Source organism: Stenella coeruleoalba (genome assembly GCF_951394435.1).
Source record: "Stenella coeruleoalba genome assembly, chromosome: 2".
Classification (NCBI taxonomy): Eukaryota; Metazoa; Chordata; class Mammalia; order Artiodactyla; family Delphinidae; genus Stenella; species Stenella coeruleoalba.
The window spans coordinates 88281649-88308736 of NC_137147.1; the positions used below are offsets into that span (position 1 = coordinate 88281649).

Sequence of the window (27088 nt, forward strand, 5' to 3'; positions counted from 1 at the left end):
GTCTTGAATAAGGGAGAAAATAGTAAAACCTATCCAGGTTGATGAAGAACAGAAAGAAAGACCAGGACTGAGAATTAGGAGGGCAATATAAAACAGCAGGGAATAAAAGACAGTGTGAGAGAAGATCTTGTATTTCCGAGTTCATGGAAATATGATCATGCTAAAACCAGTAAACGCCTGACTTTGAACAACACGGTAAATGTGCTAGCAAGAAACATAACACTTACCCATCTCTGGGAAATATAGTATAGACATAAAGATAAACTACACACAAATATATTAAAAGGGGAAGGGATTTCATGGTGTGAGAATATTGTGGGATTTGAAATACAATTTACTTCTGTTCTACCATTGTCTCTAAAATTTATCAAAGTATATATACAAGCAATTCCAATTCTGGTAATGTGCTTGACAGGTTTATATATGAACTTCAGCAGAGCAGTAAATGTACATTCATAGTAGGACTGTTCCCTAAACCAAAAAACAAAACACAAAAACTGGAAAGACTACAGTTCACTTTGTCAACACACATACAGATGCAATATGATGGTTAACAGTCCAAAAACAGAAGGTGAGCATGGGTGCAAGAGGTTAATCCCCAGGCTGGGGTGGGGTGCAGAGTTTGAGGGTAACACAGGTAGAAAAGGCTTTTGTCCTATCCTAGATTTCTGAGGTATGGAAATTCACAGGTCACTACCTACATTTCAAAATGAATGAATTTTTTTTTAATTCAATTTTTTAAAACAGGCGAAGTAAACATGAGTGATAATAAATTTCAATCTGTTGCTAATCAAATAAGATACTAAGAAAAATTAAATAATATGATTTAAGAATGAAGTGGAGAGATTGTCCAAGATGGTAGCATTCAAAGACCCAGAGCTTGATGCCTCTCATGGGCACACCAAAGTCACAACTGTTTACAGAACAGCAATTGATGAAAAAGGCCGGGACCTACCATAAAAGATGTTTTACAGCTAAAGACATAAGGAAGGCACCACGACAAGACAGGAAGGAAGGGGAAAATCTCAATATAGTCAAGACCCATACCACCAGGTGGGTGGCCCACAAATGGGAAAATAATTAAAATTTCAGAGGTGCTCCCAGGTAGCAAGGGGTATGAACCCAACATCAGGCTCCCAAACCCAGTGATCCTGTGCTGGAAAGAAGAGTTCCTAGAAAGTTGGGCTTTGAAGACCAGTAGTGCTTATTTTCCAGAGTTCCAGAGGGTTGTGGGAAATAGAGATTCCACTCTTAAAAAATGCTCACAGGGCTTCCCTGGTGGCGCAGTGGTTGAGAGTCCGCCTGCCGATGCAGGGGACGCGGGTTCGTGCCCCGGTCCGGGAAGATCCCACATGCCACGGAGCGGCTGCGCCTGTGAGCCACGGACGCTGAGCCTGTGCGTCTGGAGCCTGGTGCTCCGCAATGGGAGAGGCCACAACAGTGAGAGGCCCGCGTACCGCAAAAAAAAAAAAAAAAAAAAAGTTAAAAGATGCTCACAGGGCTTCCCTGGTGGCGCAGTGGTTGAGAATCTGCCTGCCAATGCAGGGGACATGGGTTCGAGCCCTGGTCTGGGAAGATCCCACATGCCGCGGAGCAACTAGGCCCGTGAGCCACAACTACTGAGCCTGCGCGTCTGGAGCCTGTGCTCCGCAACAAGAGAGGCTGCGATAGTGAGAGGCCCGCGCACCACGATGAAGAGTGGCCCCCGCTCGCCACAACTAGAGAAAGCCCTCGCACAGAAAAGAAGACCCAACACAGCCAAAAGTAAATAAATTAATTAATTAAAAAAAAAAGATGCTCACAAAATCCCACATGATCCGAGAATCAGAACAGAAGCAGTCATGTGAAAGGATCCTGGGTCACACCTACCTCCTGATGTTGGAGAATCTCCCAGAGAGGCAAGGGGCAACTACAGCACAGCCTCAGGGACATAGACACTGGCAGCAGCAGTTTGGGGGAGTTCCTTCTACCTCGTGGCCACTGGTACCAGCAAGCATAATTTCAGAATCCTCCCTCTATCTTTTTAGCCTCAGGACCTAGTCCTACCCATTTCCACCAGACTATAGACACAAGTACTAGGATGCTGCAGGCCAAGCAACTAATTGAGCAGGGGCATAGCCCCATCCACCAGCAAACAGGCTGCCTTCAGACCCTCTCAATGCACAGCTGCCCCTGGACATGGGCCCAGCCACCAAAAGCCCCAGGACCAGCCTCCACACCTCAGTGGACAGACACCAGCCCTAGAATCCCTGGCCCCTCTGACAAGTGAGCCTGCTCTGGCCTCGGAATCAGCCTCACCGTTGGCAGGTGTTTACTGCACAGGGACTGGATGGAGCTTGGACTTACCCAACAGCAAACCTGCTCTAGCAGTGCGATCAGCCTCACATACCAACAGGCACGCACCATCTCCAGGAATACCACAGCCCAGCAGCCGGTGTGACCAGAACACTCACTTGCAGGCCAGAAGCAGCCATGGACTCAGCTGGGTCCTGACCCTGCCCATCAGAATGCCAACACAAGATTAGGGATACCGCAGACCCTGCAGATAGTTGTGTCAGGAACAGTGATCCAACACCAACTCTGCGACTCCTGGGCCCTGCAGCCAGAACTCAGGACCTGTGTCTTCCTCCCAGTAGCCAGTATAGCCCCAGGACCAGTGACTGGGCACTAGCCCTGATATCACCTGGACTGCAATTCAACCCATAAATGATCCAGCACTAGATTTGGTGTCCCCCAGAGTTGTGCAGCCAGCTGCCTTATGATTTAGCCTCACCAAGCAGCACAGACAGCCTCCATACTAGGCAGGGTCTGGCAAACATGCACTCTGGGGGCAGCCAAGCCTACCAGACCACCCACAGTAGTCAGCCCACCACAACAGAAGAGCCCAAGCAGCCTGCATAGGGGGAACACCTAGAACATATAGTTCTCGTGACCAGGGGACAGTGGGCTGCTGGGACACATAGTACATCTCCTACAAAAGGCCACTTCTCCAAGGTCAGGAAATGTAACGAGCCTACTACATACATAGCAATAAAAACGGCAAGTTAAGAAAAATGAGGTGACACAGAAACACTATCCAAATGAAGGAATGAGATAAGAACTCAGAAGAAGATCTAAGTGAAGTGGAGATAGCCAATCTATTCAAGAAAGAGTTCAAGGTAAGGACTGTAAAGATGATCAAAGAACTCAGGAGAAGAACCGAAGACCAGAGCAAGAAGTTAGAATGTTTGAAAAAAGTTAGACCATTAAAGAACAACAAAACAGAGATAAGGAATACAATAACTGAAATGAAAAATACACTAAAAGGAAACTATTGTAGACTAAATGATACAGAGGAATGAATCAGAAAACTAAAGGACAGAGTACTGGCAATCACTGAAGATGAACGGTAAAACAACAGATTAAAATGAAATGAGGAAAGTTGAACAGACCTGTGAACAACATCAAGTATACTAACATTTGCATTATACTGGTCCCAGAAGCAAAAAGCAAAGAGAAAGCAGTGTAGAACATACCTGAAGACATAAGAGCTGAAAACTTCCCTAACCTGGGAAAGAAAACAGACAACAAAGTCCAGTACACACAGTAAGGCCAAAACAGAATCAACCCAAAGAGGACCACAACAAGACTCATTGTAATTAAAATGGCAAAAAAAAGTAAAGATAAAAAGACACTATTAAATGGAGCAAAGGAAAAGCAACAAGTTACAATCATGGGAACTTGCCTAAAGTTATTAGCTGACGTTTCAGGATAACCTCTGCATGCCAGAAGGGAGTGGCATGGTATATTGAAAGTCATGAAAGGGAAAAGCCTATAACCAAAAATACTCTACCCAGCAAGGCTCTCCTTCAGATTTGATGGTGAGATCTAAAGTTTTACAGAGAAGCAAAAATAAAAGAGCTCAGCATTGCCAAACCAGCTTTATGAGAAATCTTAAAGGGGCTTTTCTAAGTGAAAAAGAAAAGGCCACGACTGAAACATAAAAATTATGAAAAGAAACTTACTAAAGGAAAAACCTCATTGGTTAAGGCAAATATTCAACAAAGGTAGTAAATCAACCATGTACACAGCTAATAGGAAGGAGGAAAGAAAACAGTAAAAAAAATCATCTATATTCACAACAAGAAGTTAAGGGACACACAAAACAAGTAGATGTAAAATATAAGGTCAAATTCAGTAACTGTGGGGGAGCAGAGTAACAGTTCAGCGTTGTTAGTGTCCACGTGAAATTAAGAGCTCAGCAACTTAAAATAATCACACACACACACACACACAACTGAAAGAAATCCAAACATAATATTAAAGATAGTCCTCACATCACAGATGAAGGGAATAAAAGGGGAAGAAAGCAACACTGAAGAAATTAAAGAGGGATTCTAAAAATACCCAGAGACAAATGAAAATGAACACACAATGATCCAAAATCTATGGGACACAGCCAACGCAGTTCACAGGGGGAAGTTATAGTGATACAAGCTTATTCTGAGGAAACAAGAAAAATATCAAATAAACAACCTAACATTACACCTGAAGGAATTAGAAAAAGAAGAAAAAGCAAAACTCAAAGCTGCCAGAAAGAAAAGAATTAAGAAAACAATACCATATGCAATCACATCAAAAAGAATAAGATATGTAGGAACAAACACACCTAAGCAGGTAAAAGACACGTACTCAGAAATCTATCAGCCATTGGTGAAAGAAGTTGAAGGCAACAGAAAAAGATGGGAAAATATAGCATGTGCATGGACTGGAAGAATTAATACTGTTAAAATAACCATACAACCAAAGACAATCTACAGATTTAATGCAATCCCTATCAGAATACCAAAGCATTTTCACAGAACTTGAAAAAGTAATTTTAAAATTGGTATAGAAACACAAAGACCCCAAATAGCCAAACAATCTTGAGAAAGAACAGAGCTGGAGGCATCACACACCTTGACTTCAGACTATACTGCAAAGTGACAGTAATCAAAGAGAATCGTACCGGAGCAAAAACAGACACAAAGATCACTAGAATAGACTAGAGATCCCAGAAATAAGCCCACACACTTATATTTAATTGATTTATGACAAAGCAGGCAGTATGGAGAAAAAACTGTCTCTTCAATAAGTGGTACTGGGAAAACTGGTCAGCTACATGGAAAAGAATAAAATTAGAGTATTTTAGCACACCATATATAAAATAAACTCAAAAGTGAATGAAGACCTAAATGTAAGACCAGAAACCATAAAGTTCCTAGAGGAAAATATAGAACATTCTTCAACATAAATGACAGCAACAGTTTTACGTTCAGTCTACTAAGGCAAATGAAACAAAAGCAAAAATAAACAAATGGGACTTCACTAAGCTTAAAAGATTTTGCACAGCAAAGGAAACCAAAGATGAAATGAAAAGACAACCTGCTGAAGGAGAGAAAATATTTGCACATGATAAGAGATTAACACCAAAAACATGACCAAGCAAGGGTTAATATCTAAAATACAGAAACAGCACACACAACTGATTATCAAAAAAACACCCAAGATCTTTTTTAAAAAAATGAGAAGACCTAAAGAGACATTTTTCCAAGGAAAAAATACAGATAGACAGCCAGAACTCACAAAGATGCTAAACATAGCTAATTGGCAGTAAAATGCAAATCATAACTATGAGATATATCACCTCAGTCTTGTCAGAATGGCTGTCATCAAAAAGTTCACAAATAACAAAGGTTAGTGAGGATGTGGAGAAAGGGAAACTCTTGTACACTCTTGATGTGAATGTGAATTAGTGCAGCTACTGTGGAAAGCAGAATGAAGGTTCCACAAAAAACTAAAAATAGAACTACCATAATATCCAGCAATTTCACTCTTGGGTATATATCAGAAGAAAACAAAAACACTATTTCAAAAAAATAACTGCACACCAATGTTCATAACTGTTATTTGCCATAGCCAAGATATAGAGTCAAACTAAGTGTTCATCAATAGGTTAGGGGATAAAAAAGATTTTTTATGATGACTTCAACAAAAAATGAAATTTTGCCATTTGCAAGAACATGGATGGACTTGGAGGGTATTATGCTTAGTAAAATAAGCCGCAGAGAAAACAAGCATGGTATGTTATCAATTACACGTGACATCTAAAAAATTGAATAAAACAACAACAACAAAAAACAGATTCACAGATTAAAGAACAGACTAGTGGTTACCAGCAGGGAGAGATAGGGTGGAGGAACAAAAGAGTGGTAGGAGATTTTGAGGTATAATCCACTATGTATAAAATCAATAATCTACAATTATGTAGTGTATAGCATGGGGAATATAACCACTCTTTTATAATAAGTATAAATAGAGGAGAACCTAAACATGTATGAATCACTATGTTGTACCTCTGAAACTGATACAATAATGTAAATTAACTATAGATCAATAAGATATAAAGAAACAATAAAGGGGAGACAGATTATTAGATAGAAATCAATTACATAAACACAAGTTTTGGAAATCAAGGAAATAAAAAACAACATGTAAGACGTAACATTGGCATTTAAAGTGTACAATCTATCCATTTAAAAGAAATCATTTAAGTGGTAAAAAATGTTACCCATTCTCACAATTTTGTATATCTAGGATAAATTATTATGTACAAAAATGTTACAAATATTCAGTCAAAAAGAAAGAGAAAATTTGGATTAACCAAGTTTAGTATACAAATTTAATATCAAAGTCTCTATCTAAAACTGATTTGAATAAGTTCTGTTAGACACTTCTAGTTTCTTTGTGATGTAAAATCTTTTAAAGCATAAAAATCAGCCTTTCTACATTATTCCATTAGACATACATAGAAGTTAAAAGAAATGAGAAGACAGAACAATCAACCAGGAAGGTGAATTTACTGAGAAACAGTCATTCGTTCTCCCTCCTCCTTTTCTTCTCCTCCTTTTCCAGGTCTCTTTCGGTTCCAATCAAGAGAAGTCTTGAGAATTCTGAAAATATTTCTTGGAGGGCTTCAAATCACCATACCTACATCCTCTGCCACAACTACTCACACGGGAACAAAAATAAACCTCTGCTATCTACTCGTGTAGGAGGGATTCGTGCAAAATAAACTCCTACATGGAGACCAACAGGTGAGTTTTCTACTTGTTCTTTATAATGTCCTTCCATTATAGTAAATCGCACACATTATGAGGCAGAAGTGGTTATGTGGGCTTTTCCTTGAAGTCAAAAAACTTGCATTCATTTCAAGTACCTGGTGATCATAGGGTACAGCCAGGGAAGGTGCCATCCCCCTTGGGGGGAGGGCGGTGAATGGGCTCCCGCAGCCATGCACCTCCTGATGTACAGATTCTGGAGAAACAAAGGGCGGTCACACCGCAGGTCAGCCCGTCAGGCTGTCGGGCCACTGGGCAACTCAACCAGCCTGGAAGTGCTCCGTCAGTTGCTGAAAGCAAAACTCTGTCCCTGCTGTGAAGCCAGGCAATTTGGGCTAGAGAGTCAGAGGAGACCGGTAATCAACTCCTCTCTACTCACCTCCTTGGGGTTACAGCAAACCCATCTCCAAACCCAAATCTGACCCTGGAGTGCCAAACTGGGAGTGGCAGGTGGGCTCTGCCGCTGCTTCAGCGCCCTCTGGAGGTTGTCTGCAATAATGGCAACTCTCAGCCCTTCCTCCTCCTCCTTCCCTAGTCCTGGGGGATGCCTTGGCCTCCTGCAGCTGCTGGCCTGATTTCATTCTTCTTTCTTCTCCAATTACAATTAAGTGTTTTACAGAGGTTTGGAATATTTTGAAGAAGGAAGATCTTTTAGTCAATACACCTTAACCGTGAGAAGTTGGTTTCAAGAATGAACCTGAAATACTGTATTTGTCTCCTGATGATTCCAAGGAGAGACAGCTCAAGTTTTCTAAATCATAAGAAAAATCAAGTTATAAATATGATATTCTGAGCCAGAGATGAAAAAGCAGTTTTTAGTACCCCCTCCTCTTGTCATATGACTGGGATTTAAATCAATCAGCTGCCACTGGTTTTTAAGTCCCATGACCCAACTTTAAATCAATCAGCTGCTTCCCTGTAACTCACATGACTTGGTTTTGAAGAGTAAGAAATGCAGAGGTATAAAAATGATGTTCTGAACAATAAATGGAAAAACAACATTTTAGAAAGTTTTTTTCTTTTCGAATGGACCATTCATTGCATACAGAATAAAGGATTCTCTTGTGGATTTCCTGAACTGTAAACACATACAATGTCTCCGTTGGCTTGACTGACTTAGTTTTTGGGGGTTTTTTTTGTTGTTGTTGTTAACATCTTTATTGGAGTATAATTGCTTTACCATGTTGTGTTAGCTTCTGCTGTATAACAAAGTGAATCAGCTATTCTATACATATATACCCATATCCCCTCCCTCTTGCGTCTCCGTCCCACCCTCCCTATCCCACCCATCTAAGGTGGTCACAAAGCACAGAGCTGATCTCCCTGTGCTATGCGGCTGCTCCCCACTAGCTATCTATTTTACCTTTTTTAGTGTATATATGTCCATGCCACTCTCTCACTTAATCCCAGCTTACCCTTCCCCCTCCCCGTGTCCTTAAGTCCATTCTCTACATCTGCATCTTTATTCCTCTGCAGTGACTCCTGCTAGGGATGGATACTACCTTTTATGCTCAGGGGAAATCCCCTAGTTTGAATATGATTTGAGTTTGGTCCTGTGAAACCATCAGAACTTCCCACCAGAGATAAATGAGGAGATTCTGGCCTTTACTAGTATGCAGGATGAACACGGGTGTCCTGGCTGTACTTGCCAACCCTCCTATTTTATCCACCTATTTTTATCCAACTTCCACCCTGTGAGTACTTTTGACCAACCCTGAGCTCAGACTCCTGACCTATTACAGTGACTTTGTCAGTCTTTCTTTTAAAATGGACAGGTAATAAAATGAATTTAACCTAGAAGCAGCAGCTCAGTAAGGGAAATAAAATCACCAGAAGTTATCTAATCACAGCCACAGCCATCCAGGGCTCTGTCTTATCTGCTGGGTCATAAGAATGAGACCTTCCTAAACTTGAAGGTCATCCAATCAAATAAGTAAAGGTGTTGCTCACCTCTGGCTCTTGGAGGGATTGCTAGGCAGTCTACCCAGTGTATACTAATGTCAAAACTCTGTCATGGTTTTGAAACACTTATGTTCCAGGAAAGCTTTTTGGGGTGCGTGGGGGAAGGTTTTTTTTTTGACATCAAGCAAAAAATAAATCACCAAGCTCTTTGAGCACAGGGGTTCTTAAGAGGGCAGTAGAAGGAATTAATGGGCAGAAAAGACGATCTCCTCCAAAGTGAAGGTCGTTTTTCCAAAAGAGTAGGATTTAATCTCAGTTTAAGGAGAACACTTTTAAATAGCTGGGACAGCTCCAAACTGCAGTTTAGAGAATGAGTGCTTCAAGAGAACAGTGCTTTAAAGGTCCTGGCAAGGCAGCAAGAGGATGAAGAGTTGGTTTTGCATAGTTTTGAACACAGGAGTAAAGAAGCAGAGGCATCTCTGACTAAACGGCCCTGAGATCCTATGGCATCAATGCGTCAGTTGCAGCGGGCAGGGGATGGGGGTGGGGATATATTCCTCTCAAAGTCTCCCAGGGCCGTCACCCCTCCCTGCCCCACCCCCTACTCCCTTCACCCTTCCTCCCTCCACTGTTGGGTCCCCAGGGATAGCACTTCTTAAGCTGGAGCGCTCAGGCACCATCTCTGCAGTCTGGATTCTGGAGCCTGGCAAGTTCTGGGACAGGAAGGCAGGTCTTCAAGGCCTCTGGGGTGCATTCAGACTGGAGGGCTGGAGGGGAACTGGAGCTCCGAAGCCCCCTCATGTCCTTGAAGCCGAGGGAGGAACACATCCTCCTAACAGTACTTCTCAGGGGTCAGCCTGCTCCCCACCCGACGGTGATCCATACTCACTTGAGGCAGCAAGGACTGCTTCTAACTGGCCCCCTCGATTCCACCTTAAGGGTCCTCACACATGTGTGACAGCGCAGGCCCTGGCTCTCTTTAGTCAGCTGAGGCTACTGCTGCCGGGGTCCCTCCAGTCCCATCCCCCAGCCCCTCCCTCTGGTACTTCATCTAATAGAAGAAAGAGCACAGAAGAATTGGCTGAATCAAGGGACCTGTGAGACTGTGTATGAGTTTGAAGACCGAGAACCTAAGGCACAATTAAATATTATTGGAAACTATTGTAGGGTGTGTGGTGGGAGGTAAGGAGGCTGAGAGGCTGAGTCAATCTGGTGAGTCCAGCCCCAGGACACCACACAGCCCCTGCCCCACCTTCCCTGCCATCAGACAAGGGTTGCTGCAACTCGAGCCAGGACTGTGCATTTCCCCCTCCCTGATTCTCCTCAATAAGAGCAGGTGGCCCCCCTCTGAGGGCAGGGGCAAGACAACGGACCAAGTTCCCGTGGACTAAGGTGCTGCTGGAAGCTCTCCCTGAACAGCAGTGCTGGCTTGGAACGAACCCGTACACCTCCAAAGTTGGTCTCGTCCTGCAACTGAGGGACGCAGGCTTCAATTCAGGTGCCCTGGCTTTAAATCAAACAGCCCCCCCTTTAAGTCAGGTGACCCGACTTTAAGTCACTGTGTGCCCCTCAAGCCTGCAGCTTCAAAAGTTGGGAACTTCACTTTCATCCCAGCACCTCACATAGCTGAATGCACACTGCAGTCACCCCCAAGCCTGGCTTAGAGGCAGGGTATAAGATAAGGGGATGGGCGTGCACACATGGTGATGAGGATGTACTTCATGTGCCAGAAGGGTCTAGGTACTCTGGGGTACAGCAAGCAGTGCACGATACAGCAGCTCCCTGGCAAAGCTGGGGATACACAGGGAGAGCGGGCACACCCATGCATGCAGATGTTCCAGGGCGGGGGCTGCAGCACAGCCAGCCAGGAAGGTGTGAAAGCGGAGGATCTGAGCCTTCTTGAGAAAGGCAGACACAGAGGATGGATGAGAAACAAAGACCAGATGAAATACAGATTTGAAAAACACACCCTGCTCTTGAAATTGGGGTGGGGGGCACCCCAGATTTGAGTCCTCTTACTCTCCAGTTGCTAGTGCTTTAGCATTTGCCCAATTATTTATAAAATGTGACTGATAATATCTAACCCATAGAATATTGCATTTGTAGTGGTTTTGCGCGTTTATGTTTCTATAGTGGAATAATCTTTTCTACAAGAAAAATGTACATTATCTGAAATAAATCAAAACCCCTTTTTAAAAAGTACTATATCGGACTTCCCTGGTGGCATAGTGGTTAACAATCTGCCAGCCAAGGCAGGGGACATGGGTTCGAGCCCTGGTCCGGGAAGATCCCACATGGCGTGGAGCAGCTAAGCCCATGCACCACAACTACTGAGCCTGCCTGCCACCTACTGAAGCCCGTGTGTCTAGAGCCGGTGCTCCATAACAAGCGCAGCAAGGGAAGCCACCACAGTGAGAGGCCCGTGCACTGCAACAAAGAGTAGCCCCCGCTCGCCGCAACTAGAGAAAGCCCGCGCGTAGTAACGAAGACCCAACGCAGCCAAAAATAAATAATTATTATTATTTTTTAAAGTACTTCTGTACAACTTCTCTGGGAAGAACAGAGAGATGGTGTGGGAGAGTGAGAAAGACCAATATTTAGTGCACATCTCTGATGCAGGTGCTCTGCTGGCTCAGATAGCTTTATCGCCACTTTACAAAGGAGGAAGTAAGCTCAGAGAGGTTTAGTAATTTTCCCAAAGCCAAACAGCTATTGAGTGGCAGAACCAAGATCTGAACCAAGTCTGTTACCTTCAAAGCCTAAGTCCTCGTCACAACAAAACTCAATTAAAAATGACATTTATCAAATTACACTGCAACCTGGTGAGTTCTTGGCACAATCCTGAATAAGAGTGAGAAAGAAAGAAATAGCATTGTTCCTACAGTCAACCAAAATTTTTGAAGCAGCTGCTAGATGCCTGGCCCTCTGGGGTTCAGCAGTGATCAAGACAGGAAGAGTCCTGCTTTCACGAGGTATGTAGTGCGGAAGAGAGACGGGTGCAACTTGGGTGAGGGATTTCACCTTGCTGGGCCTCTGTTTTCTCATCTGGAAAATGGGACAGGTGTTCCTCATTTTCTGGGATTGTCCAGCCCTCACATTCTCTGATTCCATGAGAAGCATTTGTTTTCCTATTTCTTTAAAATTCAATCAGGCCATGAGCTGTGATGAATGTTGTTAGCTGCTCCCCAAATCACTCTATTCCCACCCTTTTCCTGTGATCAGGTCTTTCCCGAAACATGACTCACAATCAATCAAGTCCCAGAACCTAAGGGGCACCCAGCAGAAAAATTCCAACCCTGGCTTCTCAGGAGCTCTGCGGTCTACCTGGCCAGGTAAACTTAACTCACTTGGCACAAGGTGACCATCCCTGGTTTCACATCAACATGATCTCAGGCACAAACCTCCTTGTTTTTCAATTTTGTCTTTAAGTTACTTGTTGAAACAACTGCATAAATATGACAAAGATATAAAATCAGGCATCTTCTGCCCCCAGTGCCTACTAATAAATGATTTTCTGCCACTTTAATGATAAAGATAGAACATTTCAACATTCTGCTGCCCTTATTATTTGCCATTTTTGTTGATATTTCTATTGAATACATCTTTCAATATTTTAACAATGGAACATTATTTAGGTTGATCCAGACCCAGCCTTGAGTGGTAAAGGTTTTGTTGTTATATTTCTATTATGTTTCCTTTAAAAATCATTATCCTATTTAAATGGATTAAGTCGATTCTATAGGCATTTATCTTATGATATTGATGAAATTAATACATAGAGGGCAGTGGTACACGTTGATTGGACTTGAGAACCTCTATTAGCACAGTTAAGTATAAATATTATCTATATGTAAGCCAAAGTACATGCTGAGTGAGATTCTCTGACTCTTTTTCACTGTCTGCCCCTCAAGCCTGTGAGAAATGGAATATTTCTTGCCATCTCAGTAAACAAAGGATGTCACAGTCATCAGCACTTGCAGCCCTCCAATGTGAGCCGGTGGGCCCTGAGGAAACTCAGGATATGCAAATACAGAATGCAGGCCCCAGAGAGCTGAGGTGCATATCAAAGGAAGGATTTCAGTGAGCCCAGACTCTTGCATCCTCCCATACAAAGAAAAGCGCTAAATTCCTTAACTTGGCATATCCGGTTTTCCTTAGTTAACAATCATCTTTTGATGTTCCCCATTACCTGCGCCAGTCCCCTGCCCTGTCCCCTCCCCCCTGGTACTTTAATTCTGGGAGGAAGGGGCTCAGAGGGACTTGGTTGAATAAGGGGCCTGCGAGCCTAGGGATGAGTTTTAAGCCGCTTTCCCCGCAGTCAGGAGGAGAGGCGCTGACGCTCCAGCCGGACCCTGCGCCTCCCTTTCCCAGATTTCCCCTCAGGACGCTCAGGCCGACCCCCTCCCCACGCCCACCGGGCCCCGCGAGCCAGGCCGAGGGCAGGGGAGAGAGGAGGGACCAAAGTTCCCCAGGACCAGATGCTGGAGGCAGCTCTTTCTAAACAGCAGCGGCGGGTGGCAGCGAACCCCTGCCCCTCAGAAGTTGGTCTTGCTCTGCCGCCCCGGCACCGAACCAGGCGGAGGGTCCGCGTCCACTTACCTGGCGCGCGGTCCCAAGGACTGTCGCGGCTTCGGCTGGTGGGGCCCCTACAGAGCCGGCAGCCTCAGTGAGGCCGCCCTCCTCTCGGGCTCCGGGGCAGTTCAGTGACGGCGGAGCGAAGAGACCCCAAGCCAGGAGCTCCAACTCTGCGGAAGCGCGGGCTCCATTCTGGGCGCAGAGGGTGGGACGGCTCTGCCCCGAAGCTTTCTGGGAGGGAGGGGGTGCGGGGGTAGGGAGCCGCCAGGAGCGCGCAGGCCCCTTTGGGGGTCCTTGGAGGGGCGGCCCGCACTGGGGGCCCCGCCCACTGTGACCGCAGCCCAGGCCTTTTTACTGTAATCCTACACAAAAAGTTAGAAAGATACAGTCTATAGTAAATATTCAAAAATGATTGTTGCTGTTGTGCTTACTATTCTATTAAACGTGTAAAATCCATAAAACACTTTAAGTTCAAAGTTAAATATGAATTTTTACCTTTCCTTATTATCTCTCTGCTATTCACAATTGTGGTTAATGAATTAGAGACTGCAGCATCACTAGTTAAAAATGAGCTTGTTAAAAAAATGGAATTCAGGCCCACCAGACCTACTGAATCAGAATCTGAACGTTTACAATCTCCCTAGTGTGCTTGTGTACCCATGAATAGTTGAAAGGTACATTTCTACCTCGAAATGTCTTTTCTGTCTGAGAAATATACACATTTTTTCCAGTTTGACATAAATAAAACACTCAAAAATGCATATGCCTGTGTTGAAACCATCATTTTGTAATTTCTTTTCCAGATAAGTATAGTCTCTATACTGATTTTGTGGATCACATGTCATACTCTTTACTTGTAGTTAGAAATAAGGTATAGAATGTTACTTTGTAATATATGTGGATAATTCAAAACACTCTTCTAAATTAAAACCAGTTCTTTTAACTTGTTGTTTTCTTCTTGGGTTACATTATGAACTCTTCCCGTGGCCACACGGCCTGTGTACTTTTAATTTCAGGGACGGCTGACATTCCAGGATGTGGCCATAGATTTCTCTCAAGAGGACTGGGAATGCCTGGACCAAGATCAGTGGGAATTGTACAGGGATGTGATGTTAGAGAACTATAGGAACCTGCTCTCCTTGGGTGAGGATACCTTCCTTCCAGAATTCCTTATCCAACCACAGGGTTTAGATCTTTCATTTGTAGAATGTCTCCTGTAATTTTCTGCTTCCTACAGTAGGGTTTCAGATTGCTACTTTTCAGGAAAGATTGGGAGTTTGTGGGTATATTTTATTTTATTATTTTAAAATTGCAACCTCCCTTTTAATATACTTTGTAACTGCTTGGGATGTGTCTATATGAACTGTGTACTATATGCTTCTGTTATAGTCCTTACAATATTTTATTGTCTTATTTTCTGTAACAATTTTCAATGGATTCTTTGGGTTTAAGGTATATTAAAAGGGAGACTGCGATTCTGGGACTTCCCTGGTGATGCAGTGGTTAACAATTCGCCTGCCAATGCAGGGGACATGGGTTCGATCCCTGGTCCGGGAAGATCCCACGTGCCACAGAGCAACTAAGCCAGTGGGCTGCAACTACTGAGCCTATGAGCCAGAACTACTGAATCCGGTGCGCTTTGAGCCCGTGCGCCATTTATTTTTTGGAGAATAAAACCACCTCTGAATGATTAAAATTTAGACCAGCTAGTCAAAATGCTTTATCACCTGTTGTTCTAAAACACTGATCAACGGAACAAGTTAGACAAGGGATAGCAGTGTAATCGTATTCTAGACTTCATATCGACAATATGGTTTATGACCTTCATGCTGGATCAGGACATTTCAATGGTATAACTGCTATTAATGGTCTGTTTGTTCAACGATTAAAGTCCCACATGATCGGAGTTCAGACTGGGTCATCCTGGTTGGTTTCTGTCTATTATAGACTTCTCCCAGTAGGAAAGGACAAGAGAAATACGGCTTACTTTACAAAATGTCTTCAAACTAAATGATGATATAATCTACATTCAATTAATTTATACATACCCTACTGTAGAACAGGGTTTGATACGGTGGCAGAGCCCGGTAATTATGTAAAACTGAAACCTTTATCTGCAGTGGTTCAAGTCCTCTTCCTAAGAATATGTTTATAATCAACATTTTTTCACAAATTACCCAATTTAATTCACCATAGCATTCCTCATATTAACTAAATGGAGAATCCTAGGCTATATACAAATCCAGAAAGGGCCCAAAATCATCAGCCCCTGTGGATTATTACAACCCATTGCTGAGGCATTCAAATTATTTATTAAAGAACCACCATGACCATCAACATCATCAACTTATATATTATTACCCCAATGCTAGCCTTAACCATGGCTCTCACAACATTAATTCCTCTTCCCATATCTTATCCATTAATTAATATAAATGTAGGCATACTATTTATATTAGCCATATCAAGCCTAGCCATTTATTCCATCCTCTGATCTAGATGAGCTTCAGATTCAAAATACTCACTCACTGGAGCTCTACAGACAGTAGCACACACAATCTCATATGAAGTCTTGTTAGCAGGTATTCTATTCTCAGTCCTACTGATAAATGGATCACTTACACTTCCAACAGTATTTATTACACAAGAACACCTATGACTAATTTTCTCCTGACTCCTACCCAGAATTTGATTATCTCTGCAGTAGAAGAAATCCAACGAAGCCCCACTTGATGTAACAGAAGTAGAATCAAACCCTGTATTTGGCTTCAATGAAGAAAATGTAGCAGGCCCATTCACCCCATCCTTCCTAGAGAATAGGTCAATTTCCTTATAATAAACATTTCCACAACATTCTATGTTTAGGAGCATTCGACAATCCCTAGGTGCCAGAATTATATACAGCCCAAGTCATCATTAAAACACATCTGACAATCTCCTTTCTATGAATTCGAGCATCCTACCCACAATTTTGATATGATCAACATATACATCCCTTATAAAAATATTTTTACTACTAACGTTAGCCCTATGTATATGAGAGTTTTCACTACCTGTCATCATACCAGGCAACCCACCACAAACTTAAGAAATATGTCTGACAAAAGAGTTACTTTGACAGAGTAAATGATAGAGGTTTAAATGCTCTTATTCCTGAAATTGAATTCTTCCTAAGAATTTTACATTCTCCATGCCACCACTTTATACCACATGCTATATAGTAAGGTTCTCTAAGAAAGCTTCAAGGCCCATACCCCCAAAATATTGTTGTATATCCTTCCTGTACTAATAAACTCTCATTGTTTTTACTATCATTCTACTGACCATTATCTCAGGAAATATAATTGTAGTAACAAGCTCACACTGGTTAATGGTTTCCCCATTCTAATAAAAAACATGAACCCATAAGCTACAGAAGCATCCAATAAATATTTTCTAAAACAATCCACATCAATACTACTTATATGGCTATTATCATTAATCTAATATACTCTGGTCAAAGAACACAATGAATTACAAAAATCTTTAATCTAGCAGCATCCACTATCATAGAAATCGTCCTTGTCACAAAAGTAGGACTTTCCGGGCTTCCCTGGTGGCGCAGTGGTTGAGATTCCGCCTGCCGATGCAGGGGACACGGGTTCGTGCTCCGGTCCGGGAAGATCCCACATGTCGCGGAGCGGCTGGGCCCGTGAGCCATGGCCACTAAGCCTGCGCATCCGAAGCCTGTGCTCCGCGGCGGGGGAGGCCACAGCAGTGAGAGGCCTGCGTAGAGCAAAGAAAAAAAAAAAAAAAAAAAAAAAGTGGGACTTTGCCCATTTCACTTCTTATTGCCCGAAGTAACTCAAGGCATTCCATGAAGAGCAGGCCTGATGCTATCAACATGACAAAATTGCACCCCTATCAGTTTTATACCACGTCACCATCCATCAACCTAAACATACTGTTAATCATAGTGATATTATAAATCATAGCTGGAGGCTGAGGCAGACGTAGCCATACTCACCTGCAAAAAATTACACCCTCCTCATCAATTGCCCATATAGGATGAATAACAGCTATTATAACGTATATTCCAATTATAACAATCCTAAACATACTAATTTATATCATTACAACACTATCTTCCTATTTACACCCAGATCATGTACTACAAGAGTATCATTATCACACACATGAGATAAAACACCTCCCGTCACAATCCTTATCCTCACCATTATAGTGTCATTAGGAGGTTGCCCACCATTATCAGGGTTTGGACCCAAATGAATAATTATCCAAGAGATAACAAAAATGATAACATCATTCTACCAACACTAATGGCCATCACAGTACTCAGCATAGATTTCTACTTGCAGTTAACATACTCCACATCACTAACTATATTCCCTTCAATAAACAACACAAAAATACAAACATACAAAACAAATAACCTTCCTATCATTACTAATCATAATAGCTGTAAGGTCGGATCTTAACAAACGGCACCGCGAAACAGAGGAAAGCTTCAAGTGAGCTTTATTATGGAGCGCTCCCGGGCGAGGTTCACTGGTCCGAGCGAAAAGGGCCAGAGAAGTCGCACCCGGGCAAGGGTTGGGCAAGATTTTATAACGGAAGAAGGGAAAGGGGTGTGGTGAATCTGGGAGGGCGCAGGGTATTCCTTATTTGGTGGTCTTTTCGGGTATCCTGGGGGACCGTTGGTCCCGCCCCTCGAAAGGCGGGAAGGCTAGGCTGGGTTCAAATTCCCCAGGTCATTTCCTGGAACTGGGTGGTCCGGAAAGTCTCCAGGTCAGTTTCTGGAACTGGGTGGTCCGGAAAGTCTCCAGGTCAGTTTCTGGAACTGGGTGGTCCGGAGAGTTTCGGTCTGATGCAACCTGTGAATCTGATTGTGTTCCCCTGCCTCGGGCCAGTTGGCCTTACAATAGCCACACGATTACTACCCATAACACCCATTCTATTGGTGCTGGACTAGGAATTTAGGTTAGTTTAGACCAAGAGCTTTCAAAACCCTAAACAAGAACAATTTGCTTAATTTCTAAAAATAAGGACTGCAGGACTTTATCCTACATCAATTGAATGCAAAGCAAACATTGAATGCATAAGCCAAATCCTTACAAGATTGATGAGTTTTAACTCCAGGAAATTTTAGTTAACAGGCAAATCCTCTAGTCAACTGGCTTCAATCCACTTCTCCTGCCTTTGAGAAAGAAAAAAGAAAAAAAAGGCAGGAAAATCACGGGCAGAATTGAAGCTGCTTCTCTGAAGTTACAATTCAATTTGTTGATTCAGCACAGGCTTTGTGAGAAAGAGGGCTCAATCTCTGTCTTTAGATTTACAGTCGAATGCTAGCTCAGTCTTTTTACCTCTGTTCATACACTGCTGATTATTTTCAACAAATCACAAAGATATCGGCATTTTATATTTACTATTTGGTGCTTGAGCTGAAGTAACAGGCAGCACCTTAAGTATATTAATCCAGGCTGAGCTATGCTAACCTGGAGCGCTACTTGGAGATGCCCAAATCCATAAGGCAGTCATAACAGTCCCTGCACTTGTAATAATTTTCTTTATAGTTGTACCCATTATGATTGCAGGGTTTGAAAACTGACTTAGGCCACTAATAACTGGGGCACCTGAGGTAGCATTTCCCCAAATAAATCATATAAACTTTTGACTACTTCCCCCATCATTCTTACTCCTACTCATATCACCAATAGTAGAAGCTGGGTCTGGTACAAGTGGAACCGTATATTCAGCTCTAGCCAGCAATCTGGCCCACACAGGAGCCTCTGCTGACCTAACCATTTTCTCCTTACATTTAGCAGGTGTCTCTTCAATTCTTGGTGCTATTACTTTTATTACTATAGTCTTTAATACAAAACCAGCAGTCATATCCCAATACCAAACACCAGTATTTGTTTAATCTTCCCCAACTATAGCCATATTACTATAATTACCAGTGTCAGTCCGAGCAGTCAGAATTGCCATACTGTTAAGAGATAGAAATCTAAACACTACTTTCTTTGACCCTGCAGGAGGAGACCAAATCCTATACCAACATCTATTTTGACTCTTTGGTTACCCTGAAGTCTGTATTCATGGCCTACCAGGTTTGTTATAATCTCACATATCATTACATTACTATTTAGGACGAAAAGTGCCTTTCAGCTATTTGGGAATAGTATGAGTCATGTCCACTGGCTTTGTAGGATTCCTCTTGTGGGCCCATCATATGTTTACCATAGGGATAGCTGTCGACTCAGGAGTATACTTTGCATCAGCTACCACAATTACTTCTATCCCTACAGGAGTAAAAGTATCTAGCTGATTAGCAACTCTTTTTTAATTTTTTTTTTTCTTGGCTGTATTGGGTCTTCATTGCTGCGCGCAGGCTTTCTCTAGTTCCGGTGAGCGGGGGCTACTCTTCGTTGCGGTGCGCAGCCTTCTCATTGCAGTGGCTTCTCTTGTTGCAGAGCACGGGCTCTGGCACGTGGGCTTCAGTAGTTGAGGCTCTCAGGCTCTAGAGAGCAGGTTCAGTAGTTGTGGCGCATGGGCTTTGTTGCTCCGCAGCATGTGGGATCTTCCCAAACGAGGGCTTGAACCCGTGTCCCCTGAATTGGCAGGTGAATTCTTAACCACTGCGTCACCAGGGAAGTCCCTGATGAGCAACTCTTCACGGAGGTAATATTATATGACCTTCCACTATATTATGAGTTTTAGGCTTGATTTTTCTTTTTACAGTAGGTGCTTTGACAGCAATCATCTTAGCCAACTCATCCCCAGACATTGTCCTCTAGGATACATACTATGTAGTAGCACACTTCCATGACCTAATGTCCATGGGAACAGTCTTCACTATTATAGGAGGCTTCCTACACTGATTCCCACTAGTCTCAGGTTATACACTTAACTCAGCATGAGCAAAAATTCACTTTACAAGTATATTTGTAGTAGTAAATATGACTTCCTGCAGCACTTTCTTGGCCTCTGAGGGATGTCACTACGTTAGTCTGAGTACGCTGAGGCACACACAACATGAAATATTTTGTCTTTAGACTCATTCATCTCAGTAGCAGCAGTAATGCTAACAACCTTCATACTCTGAAAAGCTTTTGTGTCCAAACGAGAAGTATCAGCAGTGGAAACTGCTACTCCTAACCTAGAATGGTTACACGGATGCCCTCCACCATATACTGTGTTTGAAGATCCTACCTATGTAAATGTAAAATAAGGAAGTACTCAAGTCCTTTTCAACCAGTTTCAAGCCAACACCAGAAAAATTATGCCTTTCTCAATAAATGAGATAAAAGTAAAAAGTGATGTCACTTTTTCAAAGTTAAATCATAGGCTAAAATCCTGTATATCTCTAAGGCATATCAACTTCATCTAGGCTCTCAAGATGCAACATCGCCGATTATGGAAGAACTTTTGCGTTTTCATAATCACACATTAATAGTTATTTTTAAAAGAAGTTCTCTAGTCCTCTATACTATTTCACTAATATTAACAACTAAACTAACTCATATACGTACAATAGATGCAGAGGTAGAAAAAATTTGAACAATTTACCAGCCATTATTTTCATCTTAATTGCCCTATCATCATTGTGAATCCTTCACATAATACATGAAATCAATAACTCTTCCCAAACCATAAAAACTATGGGTCAGTAATGATACTGATGCTACAAATACACAGATTATGAAGATTTAAATGTTGACTCCTCTGTAATCCCCACATCAGAGCTAAAACCAGGAGAATAATGACTAATGGAAGTCAACAACCTAGCAGTATAGAGAGAGTCATTGAATATTAGTTTCATCTGAAATTGTTGTACACTCCTGAGCTGTTCTTTCTTAGAACTAAAAAGAGCTGCTATCCCAGGACGGCTAAATTAAAGAATCTTAATACCGACAGGACCAGGACTATGTTGTGGACAATGATCAGTAGAGGTCATTTTCCTGAGTCCAAAGACAGGACAGAGGGATATGGCTGAGATATGGGGTGAATCTGGAGCCCATGGGGATGCACTGTCCAAGCTCCAGGATAGGAATGGGCCCTCTGGGGTCCCAGGCCACCCACTGCGCCCTCCCGAGCAGGATCTTGGCAACATTCCCTGTCAGTGATTAGGCAGCCCTAGCACTTGTCATACCCCAGTGCTGTGTCCTATGTGGGTCCCATGCTCTTGGGACCACACCCTACACTCTGCAGGTCCATGCTGCAGGGTCCTTTGTGCCTCAGGAGTAGAGACCACACAACAAGCAGTTCCCTCCCCAACCAGCAGGAGGAGGGAAGGAGAGCAGGGGCACCAGGGGAATCTCACTCAGACAACAACACCCCAGGGGCGCCAGTGGGGCCAGTGATGATGCAGATGAGGCCCAGGCCAAGAGATGGAACCAGAGGACCCAAAAGGCAGCTGGTCAGGTCCTGGCTCATCTGCATCCCGGACACCTTTGTCCCTCATACACCCCCTTCCTCATACACCCTCTCCTTAAATGCAGATCCTTCAGATACAAACAGGCAGAGCTTCAGACTGAAAGTCAGCTCTTCCACAGTGACCCGTCAGCAAACACTGCAGGATTCCACTCCAGTGGGTGCCCTGGAGTCGACAACTCAGGGACTGAAGTGGATATCGGTGCCAGGGGCAGTGAGAGGGAGTGGGGAGTGAGACTTGCATGGTTGTGGAATTTTGGTTTTGCAAGATGAAAAGTCCTAGGAATGGTGGTGATGGCTCCACGAGAAAGTGAATAGATCTGATGCCTCAGAAACGTGCACTTTAAATGGTGGTGATGGTAAAGGGTATGTGATGTGTGTTTTATTTCACTTAAAATAAATTCTTAAAATAATGTCTTGTTAATTGAGATTCCATTTCGACTCCCCTTCATCACAAATGTTGGAGGACCAAACAGTCCCCCACCTAAGGGGACATCATAGTACCCTCACATGGCACATGGGAGACCATTCTTAGGGGGGGCTAGTCTGTGCTCATCTGACCTCTGTCCAGGGCGACCCAGGCAGTGGTGACCCCCATAGATTAGATATATGATATGCTATGATATTAATATGATACCACCAAGGGTTGTCACTCACCAGAACACAGAGCAGCAATGCAGTCAAACATGCCTGACCTCATATGAATGTGACAAGATTAAGAGAAGAAAAGGAACCACAGGATAATCAGGGCAACACTCTTCATTCAGATGTTGGAAATCTCAAAAGGGACAAGAAACTCTGCAGGCAAAGAGCAGACATGGGGTCTCCCCGTACATGTGATCCCGACCCATGCAGATGTGGTGAGACCCACACAGTCCCCACACCCTATGTGTGTGACCTGGGGTCACACATCCACACTCACCACGGTGACCCACCTCCCCAGACCCTGCATCTGAAGTCACACGTTCTCACTCATCAGGGTGACCCCACTTCCCCAGAAACCCCCACACCTGGGTCACATGTCCACAGTCCCAGGGTGACCCCACCTCCCCAGACCCCCCCACCTGGGGTCACAGGTCCACACTCACCAGGTGACCCCACCTCCCCAGACTCTGCACCTGGGGTCACATGTCCCCTTGGTCAGGACACCATGGCTCTGCTGGGTTGTCCCCTAATGTGGAAAAAAGCTGGGTTCCTGGGACCTCCTGGGATGCCAGAATAAGTTGTAAGGTTGCTCTCCTCCCCCAACACTTGTCCCAGAGAAGTCCTCCTCTTCTCACTTTGGTTCTGTGTGATTTTAACTGTTTTTAAAGCTTTCATGCTAGAGTTGAACACACTACCTTGGTTCTGGCAGGCTCAGTCCTTTCTTTTCTCACTTACATGTTGAGAAAACTCACAGGACAGCAGGGCTGAAAGCCGAGGAGTAGCTCTGGACTCTGCTGGGTAGGGACGATTGACTGGAAAGAGAGCTCAGAAGCAGACTCACCTGTTGCCCATCGGCCTTTTGCCCGATCTGCGTGCCCTGCAATCAGTTCACCAGGTAAACCTGCCTCCCTACTCACAATGCAAATTGGAATAATTGGAATAATTTCCCGGTAGCCCTTCTGAGGAGTCTCCATGAGCCTCAAGGAAGGTGAACCTTGCAGGGATAAAGACTAAGGCCCCGACCATAGCACTGACCCTTGGGAGGACCAGGTAACCACACTCAGAAGAGACACTGTTACCTAGACAAGCCCACCTCAGCTCCAGACCCCAGACATCTAAGCACTGACATTCAGAAGCAGACACTGCAGGAGCTTCCCAGTACTGAGGCCAGGCCGTGTCTCTACCCAGGTCCCCATAGTCCTAACGTACACAGAACATGGTCAGGTCTAAATGTTCTTATTATAGACAGCACATGGTCAGCTCTAAACATAATCAGTAGACAGGACAGGCAGAGGTCTAAATCTACTGTGTAGACAGAACTTGATCATGATTAAACTACCTTAGGGCTGATCTCATAGGAGGTACAGGTCACACACATGGGTCTCTCATCTTTGGACACCCACATCAGGAAAGTGAACAAAATCTTTGTCATTAAACACTTCAACAGGCAAAATAAAAATGTTACCAATTTCTCTGGCCACCTGATGGTCAGGATCCACGGGTGAGCCAGGAACTTCTTGTAGTGCAGCCCAGTCTCCTGCAAGGACAGACAAGAAGTGGCCTGATTCCAGCCTCCCAGGCTTCCAGAAGGAGGCAGCCACACTGGAAGCCCAGCCAGCACAGTCCTGCATGGTCCGGGCCGGGAGATCCGGTCTGTCCATTCCGCTGGCCGATTCCGGGCGGGACGCTCAGGGCCACTGACAGCCCTGCACTCAGGTCCTGCTTCCCTGCAGCGTGTGAGGGGGGTGGGGGGGATGGAGGGGGGTGGCTGATGGCTCCTATAGCTCCCGGTCAGGTGACCTCACGCCCTGGGGCTGACACCCAGCACGGGCACCGAGCTGTCTTCGATGGGAGACACGGGGAGAGGTTGGGGCACAGAAGCCATTGGAGAGGAGAACCCACCGTGGAAATCCTTGCACACTGGCTCATCCCCACCTGGTGACCCACCTGCCCATCGTGGGCCGTGTGCCACCACCCCACCACCCCTGAGTGCAGAGTGCCTGCTCTTTCAAAAGCACAGGGTCTCACATGAAGGAGACCCAGTGGGGACTGTCACACCCCCCCATACTCCTGATGCTGTGTTTGGGGAGAATGAGCCCCCTTGACTCGGCGATGGGACCCTGTGAGGAAAGAGGTGACAGCCGCATCCAAGTCGGGACCTGGCTGAGAGATGGGAACACAGGAGCCACGTTCAGGGCCTGGAGGCCAGGCCAACAGGAGGGGCACACCCAGCCCCGGCCAGGCTCTTCAACTGTGACATTGTAGCTTATAGGGGACCCGGGGAAGGTGACTGAATGGAATGGGGGCCTAAGGTGGACCCTGAATGGGGCTTAAAGAAGGTGTGAAGGATGTTACTGAGACAGTGACAGTCATTGGAAGACAGACTCTGTGTCAGGACATCCTGCTAACTCCATTTAAATCCCTGAGATCTGTGACCTTTACGTGGCTACGCAGGATTGTTTGAGCAGGTGTGTGCGGACATATCTGGGGCACAATTCAGTCTGCAACCAACTTGCAAGTGGTTCCGGCAAACACACAGGTGTGGGCACAGGCAGGCACAGCACACACACAAACACATGCACGTGCATAGCACAAATATATTCACACACTAGCATATGAAAACACATGCATGCATATGCCAATGCACAAACTAACGTGTGCAAATACACATACCTAAGCACATGCACAGCACATGTATGCAAACAGGCACATGCACACGTATAGCACACACACAGGGAATAAAGTGAATACCATGAGGCATTAATTCCTGAACACAATTGAAGCTGACATGTGTTCTTCCCTTTTTCTTAGCTTTGATGTTTTTCACAATAAAAAGTTTAAGAAAAAAGTTAATGGCAAGTGACTTTTGATTCATAGGACTTTCTGACGTTATTCCACAAATATTATAAGACATGAGAAATGAATGTAGATATTACATGTGTCCATTAACGGATGAATGGAGAAGCAAAACATGGTCCATCCATACAAGGGAATGTTATTCAGCCTAAAAAGGAAGGCAATTCTGACCCAGCCTGCAGCAGGGATGAACCTTGAGGGCATTATGCTCAGTGATGTAAGCCAGACACAAAAAAAACAAATAGTGCTTGATCCACTCATACAAGGCCGCTAGAGCAGTCAGAACCATCGAGACAGAAAGCAGGATGGTGGGTGCAGGGGCTCAGGGAGGGAGAATGGGGAGTGCGTGTTTAATGGGGACTGTTTCAGTTTTGCAAGATGAAAATGTTCTGGAGGAGGATGGCGGTCAGGGTTGTACAACAGTGCGAATTACTTCTTGACCCTGAAATGTGCACTTTAAAATGGTTAAGATAGTAAAGTTTATGTTTTGTGTATTTGACCACAATTTTAAAAACTTTTTTTAAAACAACAGGAAGTAGTCCATGAATACCACAAGATGCACAACTTCATAACAACCGAGGGATTAAAACCATAAGAAAACTACTGTGCACACACCTACCAGAATGGCAGACATGAAGACACAGTATCAAATATCAGCAGGATGTGGAGCAATGGAAAGCCTGGTGCGCAGCGGGGGATGCAGCCACTTCTGAAACAATCAGGCCTCAGAGAGTGCAGTCCGTGCACACAGACCCACAGCGCTGCTCCCAGCTGAACACAAACCCCTCAGCCCTGCAGCAGGACACACGGACATGGACTCTGCAGCCACAGGAGCCAAACCTGAAAGAACCTGAAGGCCATCACAAGCGGATGCAGAAATGAACCACGCACGCTCCTAGGAAGGAATATTCCACAGCAATGGAGTACGTTTTGTTTAAAGGTAGTAAAACTATAAAAATTATTTTAAAAATACTATATTCACAAGATGAAAGAATCTCACGGGCACAATGCTGAGCCCTTAAGAGCAACAAAGCAGCAAGCACGGTCCACCCACTTACGGACTTTGGAACTAGGCAAAGCTGGGCTGCGTTGTTTAGGGATGCGTGCCTGGGCGTAAACTATGAGGACAAGTCGCTGACACAAAATCAGAAGAACAGCTACCTCACGGTGGGGAGGAGGCTGTGACAAGGGAAGGGCACTCCTGGGTGTCCACTCATCATGTTCTGTTTCTTGATCTTTATGATTATTCTTTACATATGTATAACCTAATCCTTAATATGTACTTACAGCTTATCATTTTCATTTATTATAAGGGGGGTCTCCCCAACAAAGTAGAAGGAGACCTGCTTCTCCCAGGGAAGAAGAGGAATAGTTCCTACCAGTGAAATCTTGATACCATGGCTGCTTCAACCATCACGCCTGACAGCAGCTCCCGTCAGAGGGGCACCGGGGCCACGACACTCAGAAGGAGGCTCTGGGGCCTCAGTCCTGGGTCACTGCCTCTGCGGAGCCCACGGCACCTGGTCAGAGTTCAAAGT

General features: G+C 44.2%; 1 protein-coding gene across 4 annotated transcripts in view; it reads right to left on the bottom strand.

Annotated features, from left to right (window-relative positions):
• The window catches only part of LOC307180005 (uncharacterized protein), a 129649-nt gene extending 115303 nt beyond the window's left edge, over positions 1–14346 (bottom strand). For all 4 annotated transcript variants that reach the window (XR_013825637.1, XM_079909957.1, XM_079909959.1 and 1 more), the window contains exon 1: positions 13641–14346. The gene's annotated coding sequence lies outside the window, so the exon portion shown is untranslated. The remainder of the gene's footprint in view (positions 1–13640) is intronic.
• Between the last annotated feature and the right edge of the window lie 12742 nt (positions 14347–27088).